At 41.7% G+C, this 7,295-nt stretch overlaps 1 long non-coding RNA gene across 1 annotated transcript in view; it reads right to left on the bottom strand.

Moving 5' to 3' along the window:
- Nucleotides 1-5,042: 5,042 nt before the first annotated feature.
- LOC117948519 overlaps nt 5,043-7,295 on the bottom strand; it is an 18,864-nt gene continuing 16,611 nt past the window's right edge. The window contains exon 3 of the long non-coding RNA XR_004657467.1: nt 5,043-5,055. This is a non-coding gene — a long non-coding RNA (uncharacterized LOC117948519). The remainder of the gene's footprint in view (nt 5,056-7,295) is intronic.

Here is a 7,295-nt window from a genome sequence, read left to right on the forward strand (position 1 = left end):
CCCCCCCCCCCCCCCCCCCCCCCCCCCCTTTCTCTCTTCCTTAAAAGCTACAGACTCAGAAATGGCACATAGTAAGAAAAGCTCATTGTGGGATTGGCACTAGTGGCGTAATTCTGCACCAAGGCTTAATTTTGGGTAAGAGACTTCAGATATGGTATTAGGGGAACACTTAGGTCTACATAAAAAGCATCCAAAGAGCACTATTTCATGAGACCTTTAACCAAACCGGCGGGTGGAGGCCTGGGAGGAAAGAAAAGAGAGACGTTAGAGATGAAGTAGTCCGGATCAACGGAAGAAAACCAGGATAAATTCCTGACATACTGTATGTCCCTCAGTTTACGCTTTACATTTAATCACGGCCTTGGGACCTATTGGCGGGGATTTAGATAAAACACCCATGGCGATACACTGATAAGAGCAAAGGACATTTAACCATGTATCCAGCTGATTTAAATAGCTTACGTTACTGTAATGTGTGAAATGTTAACTTCATTAAATATTGTATGTGGCGTTTTCTTTTGCAGGGTGAAAATGTTCCACCAAAACAAGTTCCATCCCGAGACTATTTTGCAGAGAAACTGTCGAAACTTAGTGCCGCCAACGATGATTGTGATTGGTTTAAAGAAATGCAAACAACCCAGAGCGTTTTTTTTCCACATCCTAGAATGTGTCTGTGGTGTTGCCAGACCTTACTCCACAAGTATTACAAGATGTACAACTGTGTGTTTGAATATTCAAATCAGGTATTATACAATACTCTGATTTGGTGAATTTAGGAGACATCTACATTTGCAAATAGACAAATAGTAGAAGAAAAAACACCTTAATGTGTCTTTTGGATGTATTCTTTCCACTAGTCTGAACAAGGACATGTTATGTAAGCAAAATAGCCCAAAGGGCATTTGACCCTTATATAAAATATTTCATTTAGAGGGCCTACACACCTGCACGGGTGTTATTCATAATGGCTAATCAGGCCTCTAAACTTTATAAACCAATCCAGCTGAAGTTGTCCCGCCCTTAACAGGTTCAACTGGAGGACAAAATAACATTACATTACATTTCATTTAGCTGACGCTTTCATCCAAAGTGCATTCAACCATGAAGGTACAAACTCAGAACAGCAAGAACCACATAGAAGTACATTAGCTTCAAGTAGGCCAATACAAAGTGCAACATGTAAGTTTTTTTATAACCATCATCACCTCAATCATCACCTTAGTCTAGAGGCAGCGAAGAGATATGTTTTTAGCCTCTGGTGGAGGATGTGTAGACTTTCAGCTGTTCTCGCATTGCCAGACCTTCCTCCCCAGCGCTGCAAAGGAGGGTCTGGCTAGGTCACACAGCATTGCGGTTTATTGGCATTTCTTTAAACCTAAAACAACTGTGTAGGGCGGTGCTAGGCTGCGGGAAAAGCCACGTTGAGTTGATTCTGACCCAGTAAGCTGTTAGATAAACTGAGAGCCAAGCATTTCCCATCATGCCCTGAGTCTGCCTGGGTCTTGCAGTCTGTGGAAAGCAACTCCTCCGCCTGCCTCTCAAAACTGCGTCTGCCCATGATCTTGTTAGGTTATCACTGCTTACATGTGCATAATGTCAGAGTTTGGATCGAGTCAGTAGATGTTAAATCAGATCCGCTAGATGTGTCGACGTCACAGCACGTGCCTCGTGGCCTGCCTCATTTAACCTTATAATGCATCTTGTTGGCTTACCCACTCCTCTCTCTCAAACCTAACTACATTGACACATCGAGCAGATCTGATCTAACATTTACCGATCAAATCGGACACAAATCTAACAGGCATGCATTGGGCAGCGATTGCTGGAGGTCGATTCTGCGCAGGCCTCGCTCATCTCAAACGACCCTAGTGTCTTGAAGGGGACACGGTACATGTTAGGATAATAGTCTGTAAACACCCACGCAGTTCTCTGAAAAGCTCCTATCAAGCATAATCAGTGACATAAAATTAACAGGGCACTTCTGAGGATTCAGAAAACTAAACTTACTTTATTCTCTGTAACTTATAGTTTTGAAATACATGTAATAAAGGTTCCTTTGTAACATATTGTGCCGGTGTGATGGAAAGATAGAACATGCAGTGACAATTAGCTAAAGCCTAGAGTGAATTCTCAGTGCTGATGTGAAAAAATTGAACAAAAAATCTCCTATGGTGAAGTTTTGCATTTTTAACTCTAGATGGCGACATACACCTGCTTTAATACTCCATACACCAACATTTAGAAAAAAAAGTTTGTACTTCCAAGTCCTCAGCATCTCATGTTTGTTTTTAGTCTCACTGTACTTCTTGCTGCTGACATTTTAAGACTGACTTCTTGAGACCTGGCTGGAGTGAGCAAGATCACCCATTATACAAAAGTACACTCCACTAATATGTTTATAGTCACATACAAATCATAAAAAATGTCGGAACCCACAAACATATTTAACCTGCTTAACACTACATAGGGAGGGTATCCTTTAGGCCCACATGTACCTTTAGTAGCCTAATAATTACATTTTGGATCTAGGCCTATATCTAATCATTTAGATACATTTTTTTGAAAATCTCTTCACTTTTTAAATATATCAAAAACCAGTAATTAATGCCCATCTTCTGGCTTATTCATTAACACTCTAAACGGCTCATACTGCGATTTTATGGATTACCTCAAGGTACATGCAAATTAAAATAGAGCATTTCTTTATTCAACATCTGTGTAATAGCACATTAAAGACACTAATGAATGTATGGGTTTTCAAATATTAAAGAATCCATTGTTAATTATAATAATTAAGTAATGATCAATGTATTTTTAAATGATGTATTTATTTCCTGTTTCAAAGTTTAATTAGGAAAATCTTTTCATAGTGCCTCTATTACAGTTTTTCTTGATTGGTTTGACCTGCTTAATGAAACTGGGATCCATTCGGTTTTCATCATCACTGTGTCACCAGAGCAGAAGACCCCTATTGCAAATGTGTTAACCCTTTGTCATTGGATTGACACATTTTCAACCACTTTATGCAGAACAATTAACACAGATTTCTGTGATGGTTTGGGTGGGTCCTTTGGTTTCTTTGGTTATTCCTGATTGTCTGATTGTCCTGCCACGCCCTAATGTGATTCACCTGACGTCTCCCTGTTCCCCATTACCTCGTTACCTCTAGTATTTAACCCCTGTGTTCCCTTTGTCCTTTGTCAGATCCTTTTGCTGGTTTGTCTGCCTGTGGCGTCTGCGTTTGCTACCCTCCCGTGTTTGTCGTAAGCTTCTCCCTGTGTTTTAGTTCTGTCTTTTTTTGTGCCCTTTTTGCCTTGGACCCCTGTGGACCTTATATGTTGTGGATTTTGGGATGTTTTTCCCTTGGACTTTTGAACTGTTGGCTCCTTTGTGGACTGTTTTTCCCTTTTTCCCCAATAAACCCTGTGTTCACCTGAAAACCTGGTCCTCCTTCCCCTGCTACCTAAAACAGATTTCATTCAAGCAGTCCAAACTCCATTGTTTTAGGTATGGTAACCAAACAGGAACCATCTGTTCATAACTATTGGAAACTACCCACATCAGCATGAAATCACTGAATCACCTGTTTGACACTTTTATACGCAAATATTAACTAAAGAAATCAGTCTGCAGGGTTAGGCCATGTGGCCCCATCATCGAGACAGAAGAGACTGAGTATCAATAGTGGCTATTTCTTTTACTCTACAGTAATAGATGTTTATGCTTTACTGTAATAGATTTTATTTTCTTAATTTCTTATTCTCAAATATATGTTATTTTGTTTTACATTTTGTGTAATATTTACGGTATTTCCGTTTTCAGCCACAGTTTGAAAATAAGAATCAATAGAATTTTTTTTTTGCATCAAAGCATTTCTGATTCTGGATCCAATCGAGCCACATTTGACAACAAATGGCACTGGCACAAAGGCTAGGTACATTGATAGGCTAATATGACCAGCACTGGTGCACGGATTCACACTGAGTGCTGTAATTTGTATTTTGTTGTCCACTTTGTAATGGTTGATTGGAGGAGCTTATCTACGTGTTTACAAGCTGTGTTTGTTAGAAGGCAAAATTTGCTTTTGTTGCATATTTGTTTTGGTACCGTTAGAGCCTTTTGCAATCAAAATGTCTAATTTTGACCATGAGTGGAATTATTACTGTTTTGAAAAGGTGGACTTTGAGTTGACTGCTGCATCAAATCAATCAGGACAAACTGTAATAAAGGATTAATTAATAGATTTTAGAACCAATTTCTTAATTGAGAGATTAACTTAATTAACTAAATTAATTAAAGAGATTAACTAAAGAAATTCTCTATTTCAATTTACATGTCCCTTGAGGTCATCCACATAAGTTTGGTGTACCTGTGTCGTCTGATTTGTGGTGCAAGCAAACTAAACACTAACGAGTTGGGAAGGACAGGGAAGGGCCCAAAGCAAGCAACTTATGCTCTGTAGTGTAGATTTTTGTAGTGTGGGTAAGCCACGGCTCCAAATCCCACTCAGACAACAAGTAACCAGGCTTGTGTGTGTGTGTGTGGTAAACGGAATGTAATACCACACCAGCTGCTCCGATTCTCCGACCAATGTCAGGCTCCATGGTCCCCTCACTTGCGAACAAGACCCCAAGGTACTTAAACTCCTTAACTTGGGGTAAGGACTCACTCCCTACCTGAAGAAAGCACTCCATCGGTTTCCTGCTGAGAACCATGGCCTCAGATTTAGAGGTGCTGATCCTCATCCCAGCCGCTTCACACTCGGCTGCGAACCAAGCCAGTGAGTGCTGAAGGTCACAGACCGATGATGCCATCAGGACCACATCATCTGCAAAAAGCAGCGACGAGATCCCAAGCACACCGAACTGCAACCCCCCACCCGCCCCATCTAAGCCTCGATATCCTGTCCATAAATATTACAAACAGGATTGGTGACAAAGCGCAGCCCTGGCGGAGGCCAACCCTCACCTGGAACGAGTCCGACTTACTGCAGAGAACCTGGACACAGCTCCGGTGTCCACCAGGGTGTTCGTGGGTTACCGCCCCTTGAGGCACCTAAGACCCTAAGACCACAGCTCCCCCCCGCAGCATCAGCAATGGAAACTTCGAACATTGTCCATTCAGGTTTAATGCCCCCAGCCTCAACAGGGATGCACGAAAAGCTCCGCCGGAGGTGTGAGTTGAAAGTCCGTCGGTCAGACGTTCCCAATTTACCCGCACTATCCGTTTGGGTTTACCAGGTCTGTCCAGAGTCTTCCCCCACTCCCTGACCCAACTCACCACCAGATGATGATCAGTTGGCAGCTCTGCCCCTCTCTTCACCTGAGTGTCCAAAACATACGGCCTCAGATCAGATGAAACGATTATAAAATCGATCATTGACCTTTTTTTCCTAGGGTGCTCTGGTACTACGTACACTTATGAGCATCTCTATGTTCGAACATGGTGTTTGTGATGGACAGTCCATAAACACTCTGGTTTAGATCAGGGAGGCCTTTTCTCCCAATTACGCCTCTCCAAGTATTTCCATCATCACCCACGTGTGCGTTGAAGTACCCCAGCAGAACTATGGAGTCCCCTACTTGAGCCCCATACAGGACACCATTCAAGGTCTCCAAGAAGACCGAAAGAAGGCTGAATACTCCAAACTCCTGTTTGGTGCATATGCACAAACAACAATCAGAGTTTTCCCCGCCATCACCCGCAGGCGTAGGGAGGCAAACCTCTCGTCCACCAGGTTAAACTCCAACGTAGCGGCGCTTGTTAGTATCCCCACACCCGCCCGGTGCCTCACACCCCGGGCAACTCCAGAGTAGGACAGAGTCCATACCCTATCCAGGAGTACGGTTCCAGAACCGAGACTGTGCGTAGAGGTGAGCCCCACCAGATCTAACTGGTAGCCCTCAACCTCCTGCACAAGTTCCGACTCCTTCCCCCACAGAGATGTGACATTCCACGTCCCCAGAGCCAGCCTCTGCCGCCTGGGTCTGGTCTGTCCAAGCCTCTGACCTTCGCTGTCCACCCTTACGGCAACGCACCCAACCCCATTGGTTCCTCCCACAGGTTGTGGGCCCATGGGCTCAAGATTTGGTTCTCTACTTCTTAATTCTGTGTTTCCAGGTATTTGCTGAACATCTTTACGGAACAGCAATCTGAGTTACAACCTGTTTAGTCAAATGATAAATAAAAATAAATTAAGTATTTTTTTAACCTGCAGAAGTAGAACAAACTAAATACATGAATCAACACATTATATTTTGTGTATAGTTGACCAAACCCTTACATTAAATAGTTTAGACTTTCTTGTAAATATGTTTTAAATTATTGATAAAGAAAAAACTGAATTGAGCTTTTACCATCCTATGCTGTAAGTGTGGTTTAAAATTCAGTAGTACAATCGTCTTGTCTTGGTTTTTTGTATTGTGCTAGTGTGATCTGGTTGATTGTATTTTAAATTGTGATGAGGGTCTTGAAGAACTCAAGTTAGCAATAACTGTATGTAACTCTATGGAACTTCTACTATTTTCATGTGTTTTTCTATATAAGAATTCCTAGCACCTTTGAAAGCTGCTTTATAAACAAAGTTAAGTATCATTTTACTACTATTGAGTAAAAGAAACAAACACATAGATGGTGAATATATGAACGTGTCTTATATTCTCTCCTAGAGGGTGCTTCTTCCTCGTCCTCCCCTCTTTCAGCTGTGGGGTGCACTGCTGTGAGGAGCCCATCAACTTAGAATGTAATGGACAACTGTCTCCACCTCATTACACACACACACACACACACACACACACACACACACACACACATTTGTTTGTGGGTAGAACAACAATAGCATACTGTTGGTGTTCAAGTATTAGAAGTATTTGTATTTACCTTCACAAGTCCTGAAATTCATTTAATTCAATAAGCATTGTAGAGAGAGAGAGAGAGAGAGAGAGAGAGAGAGAGAGAGAGTAAGTGTGTTTTTTAATAATAAATAAATAAATATCCAAATGTTTAAAAAAAGAGTGTTCTCAAAAGAGTATTAAAAGAGGACAAAGATGTGGCTTGCCTGTTCTCTTTCAGAAAATCATTCCAGAGTGACAGGGCTCTGATAGAAAAGGTCCGGTCGTCCCTGGTAAAATCATTCATTTTTTAAAGTTTTTTTCTAAAACTAAAATGTCTTACAGTAACATACACTCACCAGCCACTTTATTAGGTACACCTGTCCGACTGCTCGTTAACACTTAATTTCTAAGCAGCCAATCACATGGCGGCAACTCAGTGCATTTAGGCATGTTGACATGGTC

This window comes from Etheostoma cragini, chromosome 8, assembly GCF_013103735.1.
Source record: "Etheostoma cragini isolate CJK2018 chromosome 8, CSU_Ecrag_1.0, whole genome shotgun sequence".
Classification (NCBI taxonomy): Eukaryota; Metazoa; Chordata; class Actinopteri; order Perciformes; family Percidae; genus Etheostoma; species Etheostoma cragini.